The 13,275-nt window shown below is 32.2% G+C and overlaps 1 long non-coding RNA gene across 1 annotated transcript; it reads left to right on the forward strand.

Moving 5' to 3' along the window:
* Positions 1-11,945: 11,945 nt before the first annotated feature.
* On the forward strand, positions 11,946-12,851 carry LOC104882275 (uncharacterized). Its single transcript, XR_787988.3, has 2 exons — positions 11,946-12,162; positions 12,243-12,851. It is a non-coding gene; the product is annotated as an uncharacterized LOC104882275 (long non-coding RNA).
* The last annotated feature ends 424 nt before the right edge of the window (positions 12,852-13,275 follow it).

Consider the following 13,275-nt stretch of genomic DNA (forward strand, 5'->3'; position numbering starts at 1 on the left):
AATGAGTAGAGAACGCAGTGGATGAGTGAAGGGTAGGACAAAGGCAATCATGTAAGTGAAATGGTCTGTTTATGGTACGACGGGGGCAGAGGAAGAGTGAAGGTGGTAGTGGTGGTGATGAAGAATGTGGTGGGTCAGGTTCGAATGTAATATGAGGGTAAGATGATGGGATTGTATCTAAAATAGGGAGAGGTAAAATGAGTGAATGATGAGTAGGTTGTGTATGTGATTGGAAAAGAAAAATATACTTAACAAAAGTCATATTACGAGAAATGATGATTTTTTTTTTTTTTGTGTTTAAGATTATAAAGACATAACCACGATGATTGGGAGGGTAGCCCAAAAAAATACATGGATCAGTATGTGGCTGAAATGTATCTCGATGAGAAGTGATTGTTTGAACATAACAGAGACAACCAAAAACTCGCAAGTGATCATATTGAGGGGTTTGGTTAAAGAGGAGAAGGTCCGATGAATGAGATAAGTAGTAGTGAGCACATAGTCACTGCAAAATTCTTAAGGTAGATGAGCTTGAAAATGGAGACATTAAGCCATATTGAGGATGTATCGATGTTTTCATTCAACTATATCATTTTGTTGAGGTGTCTCCACACAAGTATGTTCATGTAAAATGTCGTGTTCGGAAAAAAAATAAAATTGTGTGGAAAGTGCAAGGAACTCTTGACCATTATCTGTGTGAATGTGGAGAATTTTTGCATTAAATTGGGTTTGAACCATATCGGCATAAGATTTAAGACAAGCCAAGGTTTCTAATTTGAAACGCATTAGGTAAAGCCAAATAACCCTAGAATATTCATCCATAATTATAAAAAAATAATGTACACCATATAAAGAAACAGTATGATATCCAACCCAAATATCACAATATAATTGTTCAAAAGGCATAGAACTTTTATTTAAAACCAATTTAAAAGGTAAATAAGTATGCTTCCCATGAGTACAACTATCACAAATGTCCAAGGTTTTAGGGGGAGAAATAAAATTAAGAACATTATTAATGGAGAGGTGACCAAGGTATCTATGCCACACCTTAAAAGAAATAGACCCTAAAGTTTGTAAAAAAGTGGTTGTGACAGGTTGAAGTAGTAGAGACCATTGCGCTCTTCACCCATTCCTATCAATGTCTTTGTGGTTAGGTCTTGAAAAAAACAAAACTTAGGATAAAAGGAAACAACACAATTTAATGATTTAGTTAATTGAAAAATAGACATTAAATTAAATTTGAACTTAGGAATAGAAAATACATTATGTAAGGTAAGGGAGAAGGACAATTTAACATCACCCGTGGAGGTGACATTAATTGTATTTCATGTAGGAACACTGATAGAGAGAGGGTGAGTGACAGGATGTAAAGTTGAAATAAAATTGAACGTGGTAATATGGTGGGTGGCCCCACTATCTATTACAAAAGGGAGAAATGTAATTGGTCAAAGGGGGCACGATGATAGACTTGAGAAGGCAAGCGTGAGGGGTTGTAGAAATTAGAGCAAATGACCATATTGTTCTAGTGAGAGCCTAGGGACAACACTCGTAGAGAGGATCGTTGAGCTAGCCATCACATTATGCACCATCGGAGTTGAGCTTGTTGGCAGTTCCTTGGGTTTGGTCAATCACCATTTGGGATAGCCAATCTCCATGAAGCAATGGTTGCAGGTATGTCTCAATTTCTTACAATTGAAGCAAATTGGCAAGCCCGGAGACCAGACTTTCTTCGGTTGTTGCTATGAGGTATATGTGTGACTGGACTTTCAATAAAAGAAAGCTATGGCGTCGGTTTTGGTAGTGGAGATGCTCACCAAGCGTTGGGGTCTTCTATTGGTGTATGATGGAGTAACAGTGGGCTAGATGAGGCAAAGGGTCGATGACCAAGATCTATGAGCATAGTTGATGGTAAGTTTCATTAAGACCCAGTAAGAATTGATATACATGATAGACGAATTGGAAATCAGAGTATTTGGTTACGGCTACACAGGTGCATAGGTTGATAGACTGAAGAGAAGGCAATTCCTCCAAGAGGGTCTTTAGTTGGCCATAATGTTGGGTGATCGAGAGGTTGTCTTAGGTCAAGGTTGCGAGATCCCGTTTGATGTGAAAAATCTGTGTCCGATTGCTTTGTTGGAATCTTGTTTCTAGTTCAATTTAAAGGTTAGCGGGGATGGCACAATAAACTAGGCTGCTAACAAGTTGTTTGTCGATGGAGTGAATGAGCCACAACATAACCATGTCGCAACACCAACTTTAGAGGGCAACGACGGTGTCGTCTTTGGGTTTGGAAAGAAAGCTGGTGACGAAACCCAACTTGTTCTTAGCATTGAGGGCACGAGAGATGGAACAACGCCAGGTAGTGTAATTGTCACCATTCAAGGGTAAGTCAATGAGGGAGTGGCTAAGCTGATTGGAGAAGTGGAAGAAGTATGGGGAGAAGACATTTGTTAGAGCCTTGGTGACATCAAGAACGGGTTGTTTTTAAGTCATGGTAAGTTTTCAGAATCACTTCAATCGTTTGGCTCTAATACTATGTTAGATTTAATGGATGAGTATATTGTTCTTATTATCTTGGTAAGAAACATTACAATTGTATATGTACAAAATTTTCTAAGCTAAATAAGGTAAATGGCTAGGCTAAGTAAGATAAACGATGATTACAAGGAGAGATTCACGTTCTACACCTAAGAGAAAAGTAATCTTGGTTGACACCTAAGATTACCTCTAATATAAACGATGACTTTGGTTTTTGCTTTAGTTGTATGTATGTTGAATAGACTTAAGACATGGTATTGAAAGTTTTAGTATTACAAAATAATTTACAACATTAGTTTTTTCATTTGTCTTTTATTTGTTCCCCAAGCCAAAAAGATATTTTCAAATAAATGAGCCATTAATATAATGTTCGGTCATTTCCTTAGGGATTGATTGATCATATCAAATTTAATAAATTGAATCCGATTGATGAAGATTTGGAAGGATGAGCTGTATACATGAATTAAAAATCAAAGATAAGAATTCATGCATGATATGTTGTATGAATGATGAATAAAAATTATGATGATTTAGATGAAACAAAAATTGAGAGTTAATTATGAATAGAAAGTCATCTAGAGAGATTCATGCCTAGGATCTGATTTAGACTCAATAAGAATAATTCTAAGCATAACTCAATCGCCATTATAACATTATTATCCACTATCCACTTCAATGTCCCCACATAATTGATCTAAATGACCCATAATGAATCTAATCATTAGGAAAACATTCAAAGTGTCTTTAAAGAATCAATTATGTTTGATTTAAGAGAGATAACAAGATATCACAAACAAATATGAGAAAACCATGAATCTTACAATAGGAAGTAGTTTATGTTTTAGAATCAATGTATTCTTGTACGTGTTAATCTTCACCTAAGGCAATCCTCTTTCGGATGAGAAGAGAAACTTAGCTACTAACCATGGTTGAGAATAGTTTCTTCACAATGTTTGGTAGATAAAAAGAATGATAGAAAATGGAGATAAAAAATGAGAATTAAGAGGGAGAGTTTTTGAATTCAAAATTTTTATATCTCCAAGTGGCCAAAAGCCCTTTACAATTAACAACTACCTTATTTATAGAGCTATAAAAGCCAAATGGCACAATTTCCTCTTATCACATTATAAAATTCATTTAAAAAAATCTAAAGCAAAACTAAAGTTGTTTACTTACAATCCCTATAACATAAGTATTGTTAAAATGGTAAATAATATAGAATTAGGAGTTTTGTGTCAAAATTTCAACATCATAAGTGTTTAATTGATACAAGGTGAAAACAATCTTGTAAATCATATACAAGCTCGATATCAAATTGCAAATCAATACATGGCTAATGTATTGCTCCAATGTTGGTTTGCATACCGATCCCATATTGATACATGGGTCTGGTATTGAATTGAGAAATGTTTAAGAATCTATTGCACTCCTAGATATTGACACCTCAATCGAGACATTGATTTTACTTTAACACCAAATCCTTGTATCGAAATGACAATTCCTCCATATCTCCCACCTTATATACCTTTTCAATACATCTAAAGTATCTCAAATTGAATTTGATATCACCTTCTTTATGTAAAAAATAACAATATGTTATCATGGTACATTGATTTGAGTATCAAAATTAGTTTTGCATTTTGATTCCTTGAGTAAAAACTTCTTTTCACTTCAACTCTTGTTTGTTTTCATTAGCATTTGCCTTATTTATTCATTTGGTTCAATTTTCAAGTGTTTTTTTTCCCTATTTTCTACATCAAATATTATAATTTACATAATTAACTTTAAATAGGACATTTAGCCAAAAACATAAGTATAAATAGATTGACTTATATGCATTTTCTCAACAAAATAGTCCTTTTAGGTTTAAGAAATTTGATAATTTGTATATAGATCACTACCTTCAACCTAAATTTTTCTAGTTTCTAACACTTAAAATGAAAACATCATTTCAACTCCATAAGCTCTAATGCTCACAAAATTTAGCTCTCAAGACAAATAATCAACTAGAAAAAACATCCAAATACTTCATTCATTTTATATCCATGTACACCATAAAGTCTCAAAGTTTAATTTCTATCTTATAACATTCTAAAACTAATTTTGAAACCATTTCAAAGAAAAAGAAGTCAAGTTTTAGCTTAAAATGCATCCTCAAATAGTGGTTTTTTCATAACTTGATATCTTTTTATAGGATAGATCATTTCACAATTGACTTAAGGTTCTTTTATTTTTTATTCTTCTCAACTTTCAACAATAGTTCAAGAAATCTCTTTCTATGCTGCTAAAAAAGGTTTAACCAATAGTTATTTGGAATTTCAATGGTATTAGGTATTAAGGACCATGAAAGGTCAGTTACCCTTCAAGGTTGCACCCCAAACTCTTTAGAACAAGATCCAATTTTCTAACTGTATATTGCATAAAGTGTGATCATAGTTGTTAGCCTACGTATCAAGCATAATGTAAATGACTCCTAAGCAATTGGTTTTAGGCACTAGGTTTGAACACATCGACTGTCATTACTCCATTGGGACAAGTACTCAAACTTAAAATTAAGGCATTGCATTCTTTTTTTAGATTAGTTTATTATTTTTCTTTCTTTTGGTTTTTTATTTATTTATTATGAGATCATTTCTCACCTTTACCAAGTCCATTCTAATATATTCTAATAAAAGGAACTCAATTCTTGAGCAAAATACTCTAAGAGTTTGTTATGCATAGTATGTGTGATGAATTTAACCTAGAAAATAGTAACAAAAGATCTAAGAATTAGAGATTTATAAGACTTCATTCTAACTCTATTTCATTTTAAGTGTATAAAAACAAAGAATAAATCAACTATATTAAGAATATCTTAGTCAATTAATACAATTCAAAAGAAAGAATAACTCTCTCTTAAATTGAATTATAAAGAGCTAGAGATATGGATTTCAATTTAAAAAATTTAAAAATTTTCACCACTTAATAGTCCTCCCCTAACTTATTTAGTACTTTGTCCCTAAGGCAAAATGAAAGCCAAAGGTACACAACAGATACCTTTTACTAGATGTTTGAGATATGCATAAATAGAAAATAAGAGAAAATAACATAGAAATATCCAAAATTAAGATAATATCCTAAAATAAATCACTAGTAGGAAGATAGAACATAGAAAATCCAAAAACATATAAACAAAGTCATATCAATTATGTCGGTTTGTCTCCTACTCAACATCAATAAGTCAAATAATTGGTAGATATGCAAGAAAGATGTGACATGAGTAGCTTGAATGGAGGCAAGAGTAGCAGCGATGGTAACCTCAACATCAATATCATTTATATGAGTACCCTTGATCTTTATAAAAGGAATAGTAGTTAAAAACTCTTCAATAGTGCCATGATCCTCATTTGTAGCCACACATTTTTCTAATAGAACATTTCTCAACTTAATGTCTATAAGTTCCTCCTTAATAGGTATTAAATGTGATTCAAGACCAAGTGTGGATCTCTATCTTGAGGAAGAGTCATAACTAATATCAATTATCTCTTTATCATTCTTCAACTTTGATATATTTTTCTTTCTAGCTTTGTCATTTGCATCCTCAAAAGTCTTATCTTTAGAACTTTCTTTCTTCTTAGTTTTTCTCTCTTTAGATTCCTCTTCATCTTCATTTTCACTCTTATCCTTTTTATTTTCCCTCCTCACTTTTGTGTTCATTTTCCTTCTCAATTGACATTGATATGTCTCTCCTCTATACTAACACTTTAATACATTTAGTAAAGTGATATAATCATTTGTTCATCTTTCTCATTATATCAATTAACAAAGTTTACATCAACTATCCTAAGTAGAAGATGACATGGAAGTATTACTAGCTAGTAGATATATCAACCATTGGAATAATGGAAGAATCAACTATTGGAGTCGATCTAGTGAGAATTGTAGGGGTTGGTGGAATAGTTGAATCAATTGTAAACTGAACAAGAAAAATGGCAGAGGTCTTAGGTACAACAAAAGTGGGTGGAACAGATAAAGACATAAGTACTACACATTCCTTTTTTCTTTTACTTTGTGCTCTTATCCATTTTAGTTTTTTCATGCACCAAAATTTCTAATATTTAATACTGTAAAACTCTTCTCCTTCAAGTTTCTTCTCATCCTTAGGAAATTTAAAACCTTTATTTATCAAATAAGTAGTAATAAGGAGAAGAACAATTAACTGATATTGATTGTTATACTTAGTCTTCTTTTCCTTAACCTTTTTGTACAAATACATTAGACAATCCATAATCAACATAGTAGAAGATCACTACTCTCCTTTATATAAGCAAAGAAAACCCTCAAGCGAAGATTCATCTCTTTGTAACATGTCAATAAGGAGAGAATTATATCCTAAACATCTAGTCAATAAACCAACACTCTTAAGGTGTCTCTAATCATTTAGCTATAGTAGGAGAACTAGTACCGGCTTAGCATAGAGTGATAATCATTTGACCAAGAGTCAAATTAGTGTAAAGTAAAAATTTACCACCCTTTAAGTAATTTAAATACTAAGTAATAACACCTTCATGGATTAATCCTTATTGACTATAAACAGTATAATGATAGACCAACCAATTAGTAGGTTTCCTTCTAATGTGGCATATAATTATTGAATAATAGTTTGGTAGAAGAAACTAATAGGATGCATGAGCAACTTGATACCATAACGTCTAAGTGTTTGCATGGATCTCTTGGTATAGGCAAACATTACACTTCGTTGATAAGTATTTTCATGGATTTGCTAGCAGTTTAAACATAAGACTTAATGGATTTATGTAGTAAGGAATTAATTAAGGAAGTTTCTTGAGAAAAAACAGCCAAGCGAATGCTTGCACTATCCTAGCAACATCCTTACCTATCTAAGAAACTTGGATACTGCCCATAGGTTACCTTAAATCACCTATTGTAAAGTTGGGTATAATGGATGTGGTTGTCATAGAAATAGAAGAATCTAGTGGGTTAAACCCAATTTGGGCTTTTATGTGATAAACCTCATAGCCAACAACTGACATTACCAGCATCAGTAACTAACCAAGAATAGTAACAACTAGGCAAAGGCTACCAACCTAATGGACATGTTGAAGAAAATGCTCAAATGAGAAAATGGAAAGTGGCTTAAGAAGGTATTATATATAGAAACTCTTATAATTTCACATGTAGAGATTTAAACCATTGGATACTTGATAGCAGCTTAAGTAAACTAATAGCTTCCTTTAGCAATATGTTTTACATGCAACCTTTAGTTAAGTTACAAAAGACTAGAAAACTTTGAAATTTCTCTAGTTTTTTCTATGTTTCCTTCTCTATGAGAGACCCTAAGGTTACCATTTCTCCTCTTTTCATTTATAAACTATAAAAGTTAATTTATCATCATTATGGACTAAATTTAATAAAAAAAAGAAGAAGATAACTAATTAATATAAACATTTTGTAAATAAAAGATAGTATATGGTGATTAAGATTGTGCCTTTTTGATATAAATATTATTTTTAAGCTAAATACTTTAATGATTTACTTCTTTTTACTTGCTTTCATGTTTAAATTTTCATAATTAAATTAAAATAGACTAAGAAGTACAAGTAACTCAAATTGTAGTAACTTTATTTTCATTTTATAAAATTAATAGTAGGTATCTTTATGTGAAGGAGTCATGAGAAATATAGGTGAATCATGCAAAAAGCTCAAAATTCTTTTTCAAGTAAGTTTTTACTTAACATCAATAATTCTTCATTTCATTTAACACCCATCAAAATTTTGTTAAAATTAGTTCAATATATTTATAATTGTACTAGTCTTAAACTCTAATTAAGATCATTGACCAATCCTAACTATTAGATAATGGATTTTGTATCAAGTCTATGTAAGGTGACTTAAGCCCTTATAGTGGTCTAAGAAACTTACTAGTATTAAGGTGATGCTCCAAGAAGCAGACAACCAAGAGAAGATATAAGGGTTTTTTACCAATGTTTTAAATACTAGATCGAATCACCCAGTTTGGTTCACATTTTGACTTGAAAGACCTATTACATTGAGCTAACCGACAGTTGAACCATTGAATCAATGGACCAATATGTCGGTTTTAGAATCAATTAGGTACTTTGCCAACTTTACACTTTTTCTTTAAGCAACCACAAAAGGTATTTGCTTGTTGGTGTGTGAGAATAAATGTTCTCATGTATGAGCGGTCGATTCTTATCTTTTTTTTTTTTCCTTTGTGTAGTGAAAGAACCAACTTATAAAATTGAAGTGATAGCTTGATGGACTTCCACTAGCCTTTTACAGGGTTTTTGATAATCCACGATGGTATTAAAACATAGTTTTTGTCAACTAGGAAATGAGAGTTGTCACGTAACCTATTTAAAAAAAATAATTAAAAATCATTTTCTGAAGAGATGATTTTTGAAAATTCTTTAAAAAAAATTCAAACAAAATCATTTTTTTAATAGATGGTTTCTTTAAACTAAAAAATAAAGCCAAATCGTCTCTTCAAGATATAATTTTAAAAAATTCTTAAAAAAGAATTAAAAAAAATGAAAGTGAAGTGAAAAACTATAAAAGCACATTGTTGAAGTGACAGGTGAAAAAGTGATCAAAAATAGTTTTTGAAACAAATGATTTTCTTTGTAGAAGGCCAAAATCGTGTTTGAATGAACAATTTCTCTATGGGAGGAAACTATGGAAGTAAAAAAGCCTTGCTTGTTGACGCGAATAAATGTTCGTGTGTATGTGCACTCGAGTTTTTTTATTTTTTTTTGTACTGTGTTGTGAAAGAGCCAACCTATAAAATTGGAGTGACTACTTGATGGGTTTCTACCAGCCTTTCACAGGGTTTTTGATAATTGTACGGTGATTATAAAGTCAAACAAACAAACTTTTTTAAAGAGGAAATTATGCAAGTAAAAGGCCGAGATCATTCTTTGAACAAACGATTTTCTTACAAATGATCATCCTTAAAATTTGTTTCTTCAAAAAACTATTTCCTTAAAAAAAATTCTTGATTTTTTTTTATTTAAAAATTTTCCTTGAAAACTAAAACTATCACACTAAAAAAAATGAAAATATATAAAAAAAATTTAAATAACCGAAAAAATGAAATATTTTATTTCCCTCAATTTTTTCCTAATAAAAAATTGAATTTTTTAAATTATAACATATGAAAATTTTGAAACAATTCAATAATTAAATAATATATTTACCTTGACTTTGTTTTTTTTTCTTAATAAAAGATGATTAACCATTATTGTATTATATTATTTTTACATAAACATTAAAAATAAAAAATGAGCAAAAAGTTGACTTTATCTATATTAGGGACGTATTGTTTGAAAAAGTATGCCTACATACGCTTATCTAAAAATAATTACAAAATAATTTTTTTTTAAAAAAATAATTCAAGTTTTATGTATTTATTTATAAAAAAAAGTATTTAAGATGATCAAAAGTAATTTTTATATCATTAAAATACTAATTATTTATCGATAATTACTTAAAATTTATATTTTATAAATTTGAATTTTTATTTAGGGGTTTTTTTCATGAGTATACGAAAACATACTTTTCCTGAATCGTTTCTTTTTAACCCTCAACCTTGTGGGTGGCCTTTAATGAACTTTTTATGGGTTTAACAATGAACAATCCTAGAAAGGTAAAAGAAAATTTTGGTGCATTTAAGAGGTAATTCAACACCAAGCAAACTAATGGCTAGGTGTAGACACTATGGATTCCAAGGCCCTTGTACTAGATTTGATAGATTCATGTCCGATTAAAAATTGTAAAACAATATAAAAAATAAGATGTTTTAAAAAAATTACAATAATAAATATGAAAATAATATAAGTAAAATAAAGTGATATTTTTTGAAATTATAAGATGATATTTTCTATAACTTTTAATATGTAGATAAAGTTAAATAATACCATTTCCTTCTATTTTCACATTTAAATATTATTTATTTAAGAAATTTTAATTATTAATACATTTATATTTATCCCTTATTTAATTTGGTAATATCAAAAATGAAAAATAAATAAATATTATAAATTCAAAAATGGTTTGAAACCAAACCATCAAAGGAGGTGATTGATTAACCATTCAAAGCAAATACCTTACAAGAAACGTTTGAATTTCCATTTGTTGACTTGAGGCGCCTCAGGATCTTACCCTGAATACCCAAAAAGTCCTCCTCTCTCTCTTTAGTTTAGGCCAAACTGGTGTCACAGTTTCCTAGTCAGCTTTCAAACAGTTGAACCCACTGGGCCGGTCCAGGCCCACCAGAATTGTCTTCCACGCCAAGCTCCTTGGTCCAAAAAGTTGCCGACTCCTTTCTGGAAACCAGCGTGCCATGCAGCTGCCCATTTTCCACGGCCACGTGTTGGTTTCTACTTGGGCAGCACTTCAGTAAACCTCACGCAACGAATACCGCTGGTCCTCCACTGGTGAGCGACCACACTGACCGTTTGATTGAAAGAAACTAGAAATGGTCCTCTTCGTGGAAACTGAAAAGGGGTTGGGCCAATTGAAAGATCAAGGAGTTACGCTTTTCAAGACAAATAGACAAATCACTTTTTCCCTTCACCTAATTTTGGTCGTACTCAGGGATTTCCACATGATTAAGAAATGATTTTCCAGTACCCTTTTAAAATTTTGAAATTTGAGGTTATTAAGATTTGATTAATGATTCAAAATATACCTCGCTCAAATCAAAGTTAGCTTTAACAAATTTGGTTACAAATGAATTACCAATCAAACCAAAATTGAACTGGATTTGGATTAAGTTTTTCGATTTGAACCATCCAAATGTAAATTTTGTTCTTGGTGTTGTTATTTTTCACTAGAAGTCTAGAAATTCTACTCATGAAAAAAGACACATAACTTTTTCTCAATTCAAAGGGGTTCATCCTATTGTGATAAAATTCAACTGTACTTTGTTGACATTGCCCAATTATAGCGAATCAAGTTTAATATAATAATGTGGTAGTGGTAAACATACAATTATGAAATCACAGGCATAAGATAAAGATAATTGACTTTTAGACCGCCGAGAGCATGCTCAACATCCTACCTCTTTCACATTATATGTACACAAGAAGAGAGAAAGAGAGGTGAAAATGGCCAAGCCATGGAATTCCCAACTTTACAAACAAGCCCCACATATGGATACGTAGGGTAGCTGGCCATGAGGGGTACCCTAAAACCATGAGAGAGGTCCAAAGTGGGAAAACAAGCCCCACCACCCACAGGCTACCAGCATATATGCAAAAGCAGTACAAAATATTTGCAATCTTTTTCACACAACCGACCAAAAGAAGCCAAAAATTCAAACATATGCCATTTGTAAAGTCGACCTCCTTGTGGAGGGTAATGCTTTAAAAAGAGCCCCAGCTTTAGGACACCATGCCTTTGGGCTTTGCTCTTCAAAAGATAAACCCTAAACACTTGGATACAGTTTGCTCCTCCATGTCTATCTCTTTCTTTGAATTCTTTTCCCTTCCCTTTTTCCTGTGGAAACGTGCTGACACTGTTCATTAAAGAGAAACGTGCATGCGGGAATATAAGATTAGGGTTTCTACAGAATGCGTGCGACCTCCTCAATGTCACACTGTGAGTTGCCTTGCCTAAGTAAAGCTAATTCCCCCTATTTGTACTACCACTTCTCTCATACTTCTACATTCGTTTTATAGTATATATATGTCCATTTTCCTCTCCTCCCTTCACTCAAGCAAGACTCAAGCTATCTCCTGAGACATGTTGGGATATAGTACTGCAGCTTCTCTTCTTCTGCCACCATGGTGCTGCTCTCAACTTTCTGGCGATTCGCGGATACCCATCCCTAATATTTTCCTCCAGAAGGGGCAGTGTAGGCTTCTGTCTCATTTTCATGAGGTGGGTGGCTTTTGTAGCTGCATGAACCCAGATGGGTTGACTTAATTCCAAGGGAAGAATCACGGCATGGAGATCTTCCATGCAAGGGGAATCAAGCTTTCCTGGTCCGATCGGTTATTTTTATTTTATTTATTTTGTTTTGTTTTGTTTTAACATTTTTATACTTCTAATTAATTGGTCTGCAATGATGCAGATGTCCATTATCATCATTTTCTCGTTGTATTATTAATTTTCATGAGTGTTCTAGTAATATGTTGCCAATAAGGGCTAGATAGGAGTGAATTGTAGTGTTGATGTAACAGTCAGATCCGAGAATTAATGTAAGGACTGTGTGCAAGTTAATTCTTAATGTAATAACAGTCTCATGTATACTCCGGTTTCATGACCAAGTATCCATTAATTGTTTACTTTTTTTCTGTCGTCTTGTGTTCTTTCTTCCACTTTTCCTTTACATGAAATGAAGCTGAAGATACAACACTTAAGTTGGAGAAGAAAATTATCTCCATTTCATGTGAAAATGAGTTCACAGCTGTGAAGCGTTTGAGTTACTGCCTTACTGGGAGATCGGAAATCAAATTTGAAAACATGATCGTAAAAGAACCGGTACAAGATCGGAAAATGATAAGAGTAATTCTTGTAAGAGCCTTCCTCAACTTCTACTCATTGTTAATGCCATGTAGTTCTGTCCACGGTCTAAGAGTCTTGTTCCAATGGTTTGTTTTCAAGGGTGTAGCTAGCTAGCATTAATTACTCTATAAATTTCATGTAGTTAAAGAGTAGCTGTTTGATTCCACATATTGGTCAATTGATGACCTTGACTTTCATGTGTGC

Source organism: Vitis vinifera, chromosome 17 (assembly GCF_030704535.1).
Source record: "Vitis vinifera cultivar Pinot Noir 40024 chromosome 17, ASM3070453v1".
In the NCBI taxonomy this organism is placed as follows: Eukaryota; Viridiplantae; Streptophyta; class Magnoliopsida; order Vitales; family Vitaceae; genus Vitis; species Vitis vinifera.